Source organism: Lutra lutra, chromosome 7 (genome assembly GCF_902655055.1).
Source record: "Lutra lutra chromosome 7, mLutLut1.2, whole genome shotgun sequence".
Lineage (NCBI taxonomy): Eukaryota > Metazoa > Chordata > Mammalia > Carnivora > Mustelidae > Lutra > Lutra lutra.
This window is the reverse complement of record NC_062284.1, coordinates 115377823-115392823: the sequence shown is the minus strand read 5'-3', so window position 1 is coordinate 115392823 and position 15001 is coordinate 115377823. Positions and strand designations below refer to the sequence as shown.

The 15001-nt window shown below is 39.5% G+C and overlaps 1 protein-coding gene and 1 pseudogene across 3 annotated transcripts in view; both read left to right on the top strand.

Annotated features, from left to right (window-relative positions):
* Positions 1-15001, top strand: part of DCAF5 (DDB1 and CUL4 associated factor 5) — a 102963-nt gene that overhangs the window by 9988 nt on the left and 77974 nt on the right. The window lies entirely within an intron of this gene.
* LOC125103874 (ATP synthase subunit d, mitochondrial-like) lies at positions 5574-6365 on the top strand (annotated as a pseudogene).

Genomic DNA, 15001 nt, shown 5'->3' with positions numbered 1-15001 from the left:
CCGAAGCCGTACCCTCTTAGCTCTTCCTGTTCACCATCGAATGCCTCTGTGAGAAAGCCTGCAAGCCTCCATTCTGTTGTCAGGTCTTTCAGCTGCCACTTTTAAGGTATTGTGTTGAGCCTGAGAGGCTGAGTGGTTGGTTAGTCATTTGTTCCTACCTTTCTTATTAGAAAGCAGTAGAGACAGCTAAAACTGTTAAGAAAATGCTACATCCAGAGCCTAGAAGTTACCCCTTCCTTTGTATATATCTCCTCTTAGAGTTATTGTTCTGATGTTCACTTGTACTTCTTCCTTCCCCCCTTTAAAAAAGTCTTCCTGTGAGTTTTTTCTTTTGCAGTTCATTTTAAGGAAAGGTGTTTTGGGGAATGATTCCCTGCTGAGTGGGATTTTTTTTTCTCCTGAGGTGTTTTTATCCAAAATGTTGCGTGATGTTGATGTTAAAACTACGTTAAGGGTGCCTGGGTGGCTCAGTTGGTTAAGCGACTGCCTTCAGGTCAGGTTGTGATCTCGGAATTCCAGGATCGAGTTCCATATCGGGTTCCCAGCTCCATGGGGAGTCTGCTTCTCTCTCTGACCTTCTCAGCTCTCATGCTCTCTCTCTCACTCTCTTTCTCTCTCTCAAATGAATAAATAAAATCTTAAAGAAAAAAAAAGCTATGTTGTTAAAACTCCATGTTATGGAGTATCTGCCCAGCACCAGAATACATTTGGAGTAAAAGTTGGCCCCTCAAATGTATAGATTGGCCCTGGGAAGGATTTTCAGGAATTGTAGCTTTTCAGGTATGTGGCCAGTTGGCTCTAGACTATCTTTCATGTTGTGAAATGACATCTGTAAAGAAGTTTAGGGGCGCCTGGTGGCTTGGTTGTTAAGCGTCTGCCTTCGGCTCAGGTCATGATCCCAGATCCTGGCATGGAGCCCCACATCGGGGTCCCTGCTCAGGAGAAAGCCTGGTTCTCCCTTCTCCCACTCCCTCTGCTTGTGTTCCCTCTCTCGCTCTCTCTGTCTCTCTGTGTCAAATAAATAAATAAATAAAATCTTTAAAAAAGGGTTTAAGAGATCTGGTTTAGAGGCCTAATTTCACCATTGTCACTGTGCTCTTTTACTACTAATGTTCTGTCTCTGTAGAACCATAGAATTTTATTGCTGGAAAAGATGAATGGTCATCTAATTGAAGCTTTTAATTTTACTTATAGGGACACAGAAGAGCAAAGAAGTGATTTGCCCAGTAGTTTGCAACTAGTTAAATAGTACAATCAAGATTAAAAACTGGTCTCTCGGTAGGGAAAGTCACGAGGTTCTGTGTTTCTAAAGGGCTTTACTCAGGTAAAGTGTTAAACTCTTTTGTTGGCTTCCTCTGCCATTACATTCTTTCCTTATTTATTTTTTAAAAAGATTTTATTTATTTATTTATTTGACAGAGAGAGAGAGAGAGATCACAAGTAGGCAGAGAGGCAGGCAGAGAGAGAAGGGGAAGCAGGCTCCCTGCTGAGCAGAGAGCCCGATGTGGGGCTTGATCCCAGGACTCTGAGATCATGACCTGAGCTGAAGGCAGAGGCTTAACCCACTGAGTCACCCAGGCGCCCCACATTCTTTCCTTATTTATTTTTTTAGATTTATTTATTTTAGAGTGTGCATGTGTGAACAGTGGTGGGGGGCAGGAGCAGAGGGAGACGGGGAGAGAGAATCCTTAAGCAGACTCTCTGCTGAGTGCAGAGCCCAACACAGGGCTTAATCCCAGGACCCTGAGATCATGACCGGAACTGAAATCAAGAGTCTGACACCAACCAACTGTGCCACCCCAGTGCCCCACTGCTACTACATTTTATGTGCAGTTTCATTGTCCCCGAACATGGTTGTTTTGAGTAAGTTGACAGTGCCCGTTATTTTAGAGATAAGTCAGTAGAGATTTTCCAGGTTGGAGGCACACTGTCACTGGCTGAGTCTCGAGTTTTAATTTTTTGTCAGCCTATACTTCCCTACTTTGGAAAGTCTGTTTCCTTCCAAGAACATTACTCAGGAGGAGGAATTTTCTGTAAACCTAGGTGCCTGTCAAAATCTTGTTATACAGCTTCTCTCATTCTGAATTTCCATTCAAGTCTTGTATCTAATTTCAGTTGTATCTTTTGTGTTACTACTTAAGGCCAAGTGACTAATTGGAACCTCTGAGGATTGTTTTGTTTTCTTTTTTAGTGGTGTCTTGACCAAGTTTGATGGTTTATACAGATACCACTCACTCTCTGCGATAGATGACTGAAGCATGTGTTTTTGCCTTCCACATACTGGCAAGAAACAATTGAGATTTGTATGTTTGGCAACCAGCTTCAAGCAGCCCTTGACTCTCAGGGTTGACATCTCTGTTTATACCTGCTTGTGGGTGGGTATCGTGTGCCTTCCTCAAAGGACTAAAAAGCATTGGGCTTGCATTGGCTCAACTTTTTTAGAATTGCTCAAGCAGAGAAAAGAAAGCTTTATTATGTTGTTAATGTTGCTTATGCAAGGAATTTTGCAAAAGTTAGGCAGTGTTTTTATTTTTAAAAAGGAAAAAATCAGAAACTATTCAGAATAAATGAAGAGAGTGTCTGTGATATAATCAGGAGACATATTGTCCAGGTTAGTTCTGTATGGAAGAAGAAGTGAGACTGGACATGATCTGTGGTCTGGGAGTACCTTATAGTGCATCATACTATCTTAATAACTTCCTTGTGATTCCTTACTGTTATTGAGACACAAGAATCTGTTTTTAGTGTTCCCCTACCTCTATTTGAGGAGCTTTTGTTCTTTGACATCTCGTTAATTCCTTCCTTTACTATTGAGAATTTCCTGTTGAATCATGCAAGTCAGTAGAATAGGGTACTTAGAAGACAGGCTTCCCATTTATTCATAAGTTTTTAAAAAGATCTATATTAACTGTAGGAAATTCAGAAAATAAAGAGATAAAGGAAGTACATCCACCTACTCAGGATGACCATTTTTGACACAGGTGACATATTTTAGCCTTTTTTGTATGCATATGTACATGTTTTTAAAAATAAAATTGGGGAGCGCCTGGGTGGCTCCATCGGTTAAGTGGACTCTTGATTTCAGCTCAGATCATGATCTCAGGCTCCTGGGATGGAACCCCAGGTTGGGCTCTGTGCTCATCTGGGAGTTTGCTTGAGATCCTCTCTCTCCCTCTTCCTCAGCCCCTCCTTCTGCTTGCGTTCTCATGCTCTCTCCCTCTCTCTCTCAAATAAATAAATCTTTTAAAATTTTTTTTAAAAATTAGAATTAGGGTGTGCCTGGGTGGCTCAGTCAATTAAGCGGCTGTCTTCAGCTCAGGTCATGATCCCGGGGTCCTGGGATCGAGCCCCACATCGGGCTTTCTGCTCAGTGGAGAGCCTGCTTCTCCCTCTCCCTCTGCCTGCTGCTCTGCCTGCCTGTGCTCTCTATCTCTCTAATAAATAAATAAAATCTTAAAAAAAATTAGAATTAGGTCATCTCTGCTGCCTTGTAACTGTTTTCTTAATATTAACATTTTTTGGGTAGGTCATTGAATATTTCTCAAAAGCAGGGTTTCTCAGCCTCAACGGTATTGACATTGGGCTGGGTAATTCTTTGTTATGGGGGGCTGTCCTGTGTGCTGTAGCATGTTTAGCAGCATCCGTGGCCTCTGACCAGTATATGCCAACAGCACCTCCCCTGTTGGGATGACAAAAATGTCTTCAGACGTTGCCAAATGGTTCAGGCGCGAGATCACTCTGGGTGAGAACCACTTTCGAAATAAAAAATTCTTAAACTCTTTGGTCTCAGGACCTCTGAAAAGTCATTGAAGACCTCAAAGAACTTTATGTGGGTCATCTTTATCAGTTTTTACTGTATTAGAATTTAAAGCTGGTAAAGCTTAAAAATTCATTTAAGACAGGAAATAATAAACCTTATATTAACATAATAATATAATAACGAAAAGTAACTATTTTCCAAAATAATAAATAGTGAGAGAAGTAACATTGTCACCTCTTTCCACCTTTTTAATGTCAGACATTATGAAGGCATTTACATTTAATCTGTTGTGGAATATTGGTTTAGCTGACATATGAAGAAAATTCAGCCTTACACAGGTATGTAATTAGAAAAGGGAAGAGTATTTTAATGCCTTATCAGATGACTATGCATATTCTTTGAGATTATATCAAAACTCAACAAGTGGAAGTTTCTTAGATCAGTTGCATTGTAGAATCCGAAACCATACTAGAGAGATTTTCGGTCTGTTATATTAAAATCCTTCAGTCTGTGGGAGCGCCTGGGTGGCTCAACTGGTTAAGTAGCTGGCTCTTGGTTTAGGCTCAGGTCATGATCTCTCAGGGTCATGAGTAGGGCAGTCTTCTTGAGACTCTCCCTTTGACCCTTTGCCCCTCCTCACCCCTGTGTGCACATGCTTTCTAAATAAATAAATAAGCAAATACATACATAAATAGAATCTTTAAGAAAAAAGCCTTCTCCTTAGGTTGCTGGCTTTTCTTGAAAAATTCAAAGATCAGGCAATCTTGAGGCTGCATTCCTCTATGGCTACAACTGGCTGGAGCTCAGTAGCAGCTTGTTCTTTAAAAGGGTTATATGTTCTCCAGTCCGCCCTTCACTCTGACAGGTTTCCCTCATTTGCTTTGTCCTGGCCCCTGTTGTATTTGAGAGGCTGAATTGTATCCTGTAAGGAGTATAGTCTCTGGAGCCAGAGTACCTGGCTGGGATTCAGATCCTCGATCCCACTCTTGATTGCTGTGTACCTTCAGGATAGTTTTTCTGTAGTTTTATCTGGATAATAAGGATAACAACAATACCTCTTTGATAAGATAGTTAAAAGGATTAGATGAGCCACTAAATGTAAAATCTTAGGATAGCCCCTGGCCCAGAGTAAATTTAGCTATGTTAGCTATTGTTGGAGTTCAAATGGCATACAATTGGCTAACATTTCTGTAGCTCACACTGTGTATCAGGCAATGGGCCAAGCCCTCCACACAGATCTATCTCATTAATCCTAACATAACACTATAAAACAGGTGGGGTTATTTTCTCAGTTTTGCAGAGGAGAGGATACAAGTGAGAGAGGTTAAGTTACCTGCCTGAAGGCACTCAGCTAGTAAGTGGTAGTGACATCGAGAGTTGAACCTTTGCACTTGTATGCCAAGCCTGTGGTTTTGAATGCTGTGCTGCCTCATGCTACATCTGCCTCTAAAATAGGTCTAATTACAGAAGTGGCAGGCTTGGGTAAATGGAGATTAGGGCTCTTAATGTTTTTGTAAGTGATTTGAGGAGAGTATGCATATGATTTGAGGAGAGTATGCATATAAATATCTCAGATTTATGTATGACATCATTTCCTTCCAGTAGTGAAGCACCAATGAGGATAAACTGCAGGCAACTTTTTTTGTCCGGATGAAGTGAGAGAGCAGAAGAGTGACTACTCTCTTTTTCTTTCTTTTTTTTCTTTTCTTTTTTTTTGGAAAGCAAGAGCTTGTGAGGGTGGAGACAGAGAGAATCTTAAGTAGGCTCTACACCCAGCAGAGCCAAACCAGGGTTTAGTCTCATGACCCCTGAGCATAACCTGAGCTGAAACCAAGAGTTGGAGCTTAACCGACCAAGCCGTCTAGGTGCCCCTGATTACTACTGACTTTCAGAGTAGGTAAATATAAAATAAAACAATGAAGAAAAATAACAGACTGCATGAGGTGCTTCAAAATATTCAGTAAGGACTTGAGAGTTGTTTTGGTGTATTATTTGAAGGTCAAAAAGGCCAGCAAACATTTCAAACCCATTAGGATAACTGTTACTTAAAAACAACACAAGACCATGGACTCTGGGCAGCCAGGGTCAGTGAAGGATCTCAAGATGGCTGGGCAAAAACTTGCTCTAAAAACTATTGACTGGGTAGCTTTTGGGGAGATCATACCCCAAAACCGGAGGGCCATTGCTAACTCCCTGAAATCTTGGAATGAGACACTTACCTCCAAGTTGGCCACTGTCCCTGAGAAACCCCCTACTATCGACTGGGCTTACTAAAAGGCCAATGTGGCGAAGGCTGGCTTGGTAGATGACTTTGAGAAGAAGTTCAATGCCCTGAAGATTCCTGTGCCAGAGGATAAATACACTGTTCAGGTGGATGCTGAAGAAAAAGATGATGTGAAAAGTTGTGCCAAGTTTTTGTCTCAAAGGCCAAGATTGTGGAATACAAGACACAGCTGGAGAAGCTAAGGAACATAGTTCCCTTTGATCAGATGACCATTGAGGACCTGAATGAAGCCTTCCCAGAAACCAAATTAGACAAGAAGTATCCCTATTGGCCTCACAAGCCAATAAAAAATGTATAAACTTGAGGTGGGGAGAGAGCTCTGGCCCTCGTATTAGGAACGCTGGACATTTAAAAAAAAAATACAAGACCAAAACAAAACAAAATAATAGGTGTTGGTGAGGATGTGGAGAAATTGGAAGTCTAGTGCAGTGTTGGTTGGTGGGAATGTAGGATGGCACAGCCACTGTGGAAAACAATACTCAGAAATAGTTTTCAGTTCCTCAGAAAAGTAAACAGAATTACTATATTAGCCAGGAATTTCATTTTTGGGTATAAACCCCAAAGAATTGAAAGCAGGGAGTTGAGCAGGTAATTTGTACACTCATGTTCATAATAGCATTATTCACTAAGCCAAAGATTGGGAGCATGAATGGACAAAACAAAATGTGGTATATACATAAAATAGAATATTATTCAGCCTTAAAAAGGAAATTCTGACACATGCCACAAAATATGTATTGAACCATGAAGACATTATGATGAAATAAGCTAATCATAAAAGGACAAATATTGTATGAGTCCATTTATATGAGGTACTTAGAGTAGTTGAACTCCTGGAGACAGAAATAGGGTCTCTAGAGTTAGAATCATGGTTGCCAAGGGCAGGGGAGAGGCAGGAATGGAGATTTATTATTTTGTACAGAATTTCAGATTGGGAGGATGAAAAAGTTTTCGAGATGGGTGGTGGTGATACTTGCATAACAATGTGAAAATGTGAATGTATTTAATGCCACAGAACTCTACACTTGAAAATGATTTAAAATGCCAGGCATCTCTAGGAGAAAAATAATGGAGACAAAGTGGAAAATGCTTTTCTTTCCTGTGTAATGTGGTAGGGCAGACTCGCTTAAAATTCACAGTAGTATTTTGGCCTCCCCACTTTGGGGTAAGAGGGACACAAGTTGGTTTTAGGCTCCAGGCCTAGCTCCTTGGATCATTAGCAGGTCATTATGTCTCTCTGATCCTCATCTGGAAAAAGGGTTTATTTAATTTTTACCTCACAAGCAGAGACGTATGTGAATGAATTTCTGTACTGAGAATAATGCTAATTATTTTCATCTTTGGGAAAATAGCAAAACAGACTTCATTTCCCATTCACTGAAGTGGCTGGCTGTGTGGCCCACAGGCTGAGCCTCTGTATTTCCATGCCTGCTCTTAAAACTCAGGAGAGGTATGGGCCACACAAAAAGTTTGGCTTCACAAAGTGGCAATATACACACTACAAAGAAGGAGTAAATAGGCTAAAAAGATGTAAGGCGTGCTGAATAATTTTCCTTTTGTCCCTGTAAGTTAAAAAAAAAACAAACAGCTACAGCAATATAAAAGGGATTTTTTAAAAAAGACTTTATTTATGTGAGAGAGAGTAGGAGCAGGGGGTGTGGCAGAGGTGGGAGGGAGAAGCAGCCTCTCCGCTGAGCAGAGGCTCCAACCCAGGACCCTGGGATCAGGACCCAAGCTGAAGTCAGATACTTAACTGACTGATCCACCCAGATGTCCCTACAATATAAAGGGTTATTAACTAAAATTGCTGTTTCCAAGAGATAACCTCTGTTAAACATTTTGATTCTGCTCTTCCATATACAAATTTGTGTGTGTGTGTGTGTACATACATATATGTTTTATTAAAATGTATCAGGGTGCTGATTGAATCAGTAGAGCATGTGACTCTTGATCTCAGGCTTGTGAGTTCAAGCCCCACACTGGGTGTGGAGATTACTTAAAAATAAAATCTTTTAAAAAATGTATCATGCTCTTCATACTCTTGTGCTACCTAAAACAAGAGTTAGAAACATTAGGACAAATTCATGAATGATATGTACAAGAAACTAGAACATTCTGAGGGTTATGTATACCTAATATATGACACACTGGGTAAGTGTTTTTACATATTTATATCTATACAGACAACGACCCTGTGAGATATTTGGTATTTTCTTCATTTTAGAATCATAAAACTGAGGTTAGAGAAGTAGAGTAACTCACCCAGGGACATATGGATGGTGCATCTAGGCACTTTTCTTCCAGAACTTGTACTTCATGTGCCCTTCTATAGTACCACCTTTTTATTTTTTTTTTAATTTTTTTTTTAAGATTTTTATTTATTTATTTGACAGAGAGAAATCACAAGTAGGCAGAGAGGCAGGCAGAGAGAGAAGGAAGCAGGCTCCCTGCTGAGCAGAAAGCCCGATGTGGGGCTCGAACCCAGGACCTGGGATCATGACCTGAGCCGAAGGCAGCGGCTTAACCCACTGAGCCACCCAGGCGCCCCTATAGTACCACCTTTATTTACTAGGACTGCAAATCCTGGATCTAATCCCATTCTGCCATTTTTAAAAAGAAAATATTGTTTTGAATAGTTAGTACAGTCACAAACACTTTTTGGTCGTAGTGATTATTCCATGTCAGTACAGACAGAAGTGCCTCATGCCTCCCCCCATCATAATACATGGTATATACATGAACAATAAACCTTCTTGTATTTTTATTGTGGTAAAATATACATAACACAAAATTTACCATTTTTACTATTTTTAACTATTCCGTTCAGTTGTATAAAGTACATTTGCATTGTTATCGTTATACAACCATCATCACCATTCATTTCCGGTAATTTTTCATCTTGCAAAGCTGAAACTCTGTTTCCATTAAACAACATCCCCGCCCTCTCTACAGCCACCATCTACTTAATGTCACTATGAATTTGACTACTATAGATGCCTCATATAAGTGGAATTGGACAGTATTTGTCCTTTTGTGTTTGGTATATTTCACTGAACAGTAATTTTAACCCGACTTCTAATGATGGACTTTTAAATGGTTTAGTCTCTTGCTCTTCAGACAATGTGCTGCAGGAGTATTTGAAGGATCAAGTTTTAGAATGCTCTCTTAGTCCTGTCCTCTGCTTGCCTGAATTTCTGAGGAAGCCCAAAACAAATTCTTTTCCTTCTGGGCCTCAGTTTTTCTGGGCTATAAAATAAGAATTTAAATAACTACTTTTGTTACAGTATGCCATGAGGGCTTGTATAGTTTTTGCTTCTATTATACCTCAGAACCCTTTCAAAAGAGTATTTATTTATTTATTTATTTATTTATTTATTTATTTTTAAAGTAAGCTCATGGAGCCCAATTCGGGGCTCGAACTCATGACCCTGAGATCAAGACCTGAGCTGAAATAGAGTAAGATGCTTAAACTGACTGAGCCACCCAGGCACCCTGAAAGAATACTCTTTTTTTTTTTTTTAAAGATTTTATTTATTTATTTGACAGATCACAAGTAGTCAGACAGGCAGGCAGAGAGAGACTGGGGGTAAGCGGGCTCCCCACCGAGCAGAGAGCCCGATGTGGGGCTCCATCCCAGGACCCTGAGACCATGACCTGAGCCGAAGGCAGCGGCTTAACCCACTGAGCCACCCAGGCGCCCCGCCAAGAGTACTCTTTTAAATATAAAGTTTTTTTGTAACTTCAAAACTGTTGCCGTAGTGTGATTATAGTACATTGGGATGAATTGGTGAGTTTAGTGCAGAATTAAATCAACCCCAAATGACCAGCAACAGAGTAGCTTATGTTCCTTCAGAGTTCTCAGGTGAATTAAAGCTAAGCAGTCGTTCATGAGTAAACCAGGCTTAGAAGCCCTGGTCTCTGCTTGTTGCTTGCCTGGTCCTGGTGCCAAGCAGAAAGGCCTTGCCTTCCTATGAGGTCCCTGTGCTCCCCTCTGCCCCCAGAAGCCCTAGAGAGACTGGGGACAACCAACCCTGCAGAAGTACTGAACTGGCCGGCGCTCAGAGCTGGCTTTATGGATTCTGCTCTCCACTTGATTATATGCAGGTCCAACAGTCTCTCTGCGTGGAAGCACACAATACATCTCCGCTCCTTTGAATTTTTCTAGATGATTCACAGAGAGAGGAGAACTACCCAGTTTTTTTCAGGTTCTGAACTGATTTATCCTTGTTCCACTAGCCCTCCTTTGCTTTGTGGGGTCAGAGGTTTGGCCACAGCTGTTATGCTCCCTCTACTGGCTCTAAAGCAGCTCCGCAATTTCAGGTGATGACCTAGTTTGCACCCACTGTGGTTTTTGCCAACACATGGTTGAAAAGTGTTGTCTTTGCACAGAATTCTTAATACCTTGCCTAAGGAAATGTGTGTGTGTGTGGGGGGGGGTGCACCTTATATCTTCTGACACTAAGCTCAAGGGCAAAGTGGAAGAAGCAGGCCCTGCCATAGCCATAATTTCTGACTCAGTGATTCCAATCTCCTATGGACTTGGGCTGTCATCATTGTGTTAGATACTAAGGACACATCATTTTTCTCGAGGCATTCTACAAATAACCACATATTTTAAATTGCTAAGCATTATTTGGCAAAACTAAATCATTTGAATGTCTAGAATGAACACTAACGATAATGCCAGAGAATGGTTATGTCTTTAAGTGCATAGGTGTAGATATTATTTTCTTTTTTATTAAACTTCTTTTTTTTAGCTGCTCCAATTCAGGAGAGGTTGTGCTACCTGGCATTGGTCTGATTGAATAAGTAGAAGTGCCATCAGTTCTATATTTCTTTGCCATGAGTAAACCAGCCCATCCTGGGGAGTCTTGTTTTCATTTTTCTATCATGAACATTTTCTAAAATTTTTATTTAAGTAATCTCTACATCCAATGTGGGGCTCAGACTCACAACCCCAAGATCAAGAGTCACATGCTCTTCTGACTGAGCCAGCCAGCCGCCCCTCTATTGTGAACATTTTAAAAATCCAAAATGTTTTATTTTATGGAAATGTTCAAGCATTCACAACATTATAGTATACCCATCTGTAATAATTACCAACATTTTATTGATCACCTATTCCCCCCTACCTTTTTTTTTCCTCGAATATTTTAAAGGAAATTCCAGGCATATTAGTTCACCTATTTCACTATGCATCCCTAATTGATGAGCACTTTTTATCTCTCTTTAACGGCACTGCAATGCCATTATTATACTTAAGAAACATAACAGTACTAGGGCGCCTGGCTGGTGCAGCTGATAGAGCATGTGATTCTTGATTTTAGGGTTGTGAATTCAAGTCCCAACTTGGGCATGGAGCCTACTTAAAATAAGAGATATGACATAACAGATGAATGGATAAAGAAGATGTAGTATAGACATACAATGGAATACTATGCAGCCATCAAAAGGAAATGAAATCTTGCCATTTGCAACGACGTGGATGGTACTCTTGGAGGGTATTATGCTTAGTGAAATAAGTCAATCAGAGAAAGATAATTATCATATGATCTCTCTGATACGAGGAAATTGAAAGGCAACATAGGGGGTTTGGGGGGTAGGAAAGGAATAAATGAAACAAGATGAGATCAGGAGGGAGACAAACCATAAGAGACACTTAATCTCACAAAACAAACTGAGGGTTTTAGAAGGGGGGGTAGGGAGAGGGTGGTGGGGTTATGGACATTGGGGAGGGTATGTGCTATGGTGAGTGCTATGAAATGTGTAAGTCTGACAATTCACAGACCTGTACCCCTGGGGCAAATAGTCCATTATATGTTAATAAAAAAATTAAAAACTATATTAAAAAATAAGAGATGTAACAATGCTTCCTTAATAACATAAAACAAAAGTAGAGAGATGAGCACTGAGTAATGTATAGAATTGTTGAATTGCTATATTGTACACCTGCAACTAATATAATACTGTATGTTAAATATACTGAAATTTATAAAAATTAAAGAGGCAAAAAAAGTAATTGGGTTTGACAGAATGTTGACAGTTTATTAAATTTGCTTGTAGCCTTTTTTTTTCTTAAGAAACAAAACTTCACAGATACAGTTGAAGTCCCCTTTTACTAGATGTGTTTATCTACAATTTATGGTATTTGTATATTTAAAAATATAAACTTAATGTTATCTTTTACATATCCTTCTGAAACTTTATTACTTACCATTAGGTTTTCAAGATTTACTCATGTTGTTACACATATTTCTAGTTCATTTTAACTGCTGCATGGTGTTCTATTTGGTTTGATTTAATTTGTGTTTGTGTTCTAGTGGAACTTACTAATTTATATATTAGTGAATACTTAGGTTGTCCACAGGTTTGTTTGCTTTTTGCTACTATAAACAGGGATGCAGTGAACATTCTTGTGCATTTCCTTGTGCCACTTTTGTAAGAATGTATTTAAATTATAATATGCATTCCCCTGATTATTTTTTAAAAGATTTTATTTATTTATTTGACAGAGGTCACAAGTAGGCAGAGAGGCAGACAGAGAGAGAGGAGGAAGTAGGCTCCCCACTGAGCAGGGAGCCCAATGTGGGGCTCTATCCCAGGACCCTGGGATCATGACCTGAGCCGAATGCAGACGCTTAACCCACTGAGCCACCCAGGCGCCCCTCCCCTGATCACTTTAGAGGTTGAGATGCTCTGTTACATTTTTTGGCTATATGGATTTTCTCTTCTGTGAATTGTCATATTTGCCTCTTTTCCTAATGGTTTTAAGAATTGATTCGTAGTAATTCTTTGAATAATTTGGCTCCTAAGCCATTGTCAGTTTTGTGTATTGTTAGAATCTTTCAACTCAGGCTGTCTTCTCCTGGTCCCTCCCTGTTCCTGGCCCCTTAGTTTACTCCAGTTTAGTCAGCTTCTATTTTTATTCCTATGCTCCCTTGTTCTATTCTAACCTACACATTTTTGAGTTATGTTACCAAGATGGGGGATCCCTTTAGTTGTCCATTAGATGAACCGCTTTCTCATTTATGGTTTATTTTTGGTTCTGTAAGGTAGGCAACCCAGAATAGTGGTTAAGAATGGAGGCTTTAGGGGTGCCTGGGTGTCTCAGTCAGTTAAGCGTCTGCCTTTGGCTCAGGTCATGATCCCAGGGTCCTGGGATTGATCCCAGCATCACATCGGGCTCCCTGCTCAGCAGAGAGTCTGCTCCTCCTCTCTCTGTGTGCCTCTCTGCCTACTTGTGTTCTCTCTGTCAAATAAATGAGTAAAATCTTAAAAAAGAATGGTGACTGTAGAGTCTTAACTGTTTGCTTTTGAATCTTAGCTCAACCACATTACTTAATGTGTGTGACCATGGTAAGTTACTTAACCCTCTTGTATACTTGGCTTTATAATCTATAAAACCCTTAAGGGTAGAGCTGTTATGATCCCCATTTTATATTTGATGAAACTCAGGCTCAGAGAGATTAGATTAGAAACATGAGTAAGTAGAAGAAACATGTGGGCCTTTTTATCTTTTAATTTTACACTTTTGGTAGAGACATGGGTACAGAGAAATAATTCTGCAATATAGGATACATAGTAGCAAAAGCCATGCCTCAGTGTTGGGGGAAAATAGTAAGAGTAGAACTATGGAGAACTAAAGTGCCCACTGCCTGTTAAGAATCTATTAATAGTTTAAAAAATTCCTTTGTGTCATTATTCATTAAAATAAAACAAAAACACACACTTTTATTTTTATGACTTTAACTTAAAAGAGATATAGAATTTTTCTTAAGTTTTTTTTTTTTTTAAAGTAATCTCTGCACCCAACGTGGGGCTTGAACTCACAACCCTGAAATCAAGAATCGCGTTCTCCACTGACTAAACCAACCAGGCACCTCAAGATACAGAATTTTTAGAAACATCCCAGGCCAGAGAACTCATGGTTGAAACAGGCAAATCATAAATACAGGAACTGAGCCACACTAAAGGGTTCAGTTTGGTAGACAATGAAGGGGGAGGGGGACATAGAACTTGATTTTGACAAAGAAGGAACCGAAGGAGCAAAGGCAACTTCTTTCTAGGGGAGGGAGAATAACTTTGACTTAGCTACTGTATCGTCTTTTTATTATTATTATTATTATTATAAAAGGAAATATGTTTATGACAAAAAGTCAAGTACTACAAGAAGGTATAAAGTAAAAATTAAAATATAAAAGTTTCCCAAAAGAATTAAAAGAATCCCCAAAGAATTAAAAGCAGGGACTTGAATAGATACTTGTATATCCGTGTTGTTAGCAACATTATTCAGAATAGCCGAAAGGTGGAAACAACCCAGATGTCCATCAGCTGATAAATGGATAAACAAAATATGGTGTGTGTAAGTGTGTATAACAGAATATTATTTAGTCTCAAAAAAGAGTGGAATTCTGATACATGCTACAATATGGATGATCTTTGAAGATATTATGCAAAATGAATAAAAAAGACAACTACTGTATGATTCCACTTAAATGAGTTACCTAGAACAGTTAAATTCATAGAGGCAGAAAGGAGAATGGTGGTTACTGGGGATGGGAGAAGTTACTGTTTATTGGGTACAGAGTTTCATTTTGGGATGATGTGAAGATTCTGGGGATGGACAGTGGTGATGGTTGCACAATAGTGCAGATACACTGAATTGTATAATTAAAAATGGTTAGAATGGTAAATTTCACATTATATGTAAATTTTCCACATTAAAAAAGTTTCCCAACTCTAGCCTGGAGGTGGTGTCCATTATAAACAATTTTTATAATAGCCAGATAAGTAGGAGAATATAAGCATATATGTGCAAATATGAACATGTTAGTTCAAAGTCTGCTCTTTGGGGGCACTCAGGTTTAGGGGACTCCACAGTGTACAAAAGTGACAAAGTTCCTTCAGTCACGGAGCTTTTAAAAATTTTGTTTTACACAAAATGGAGTTTGATACAC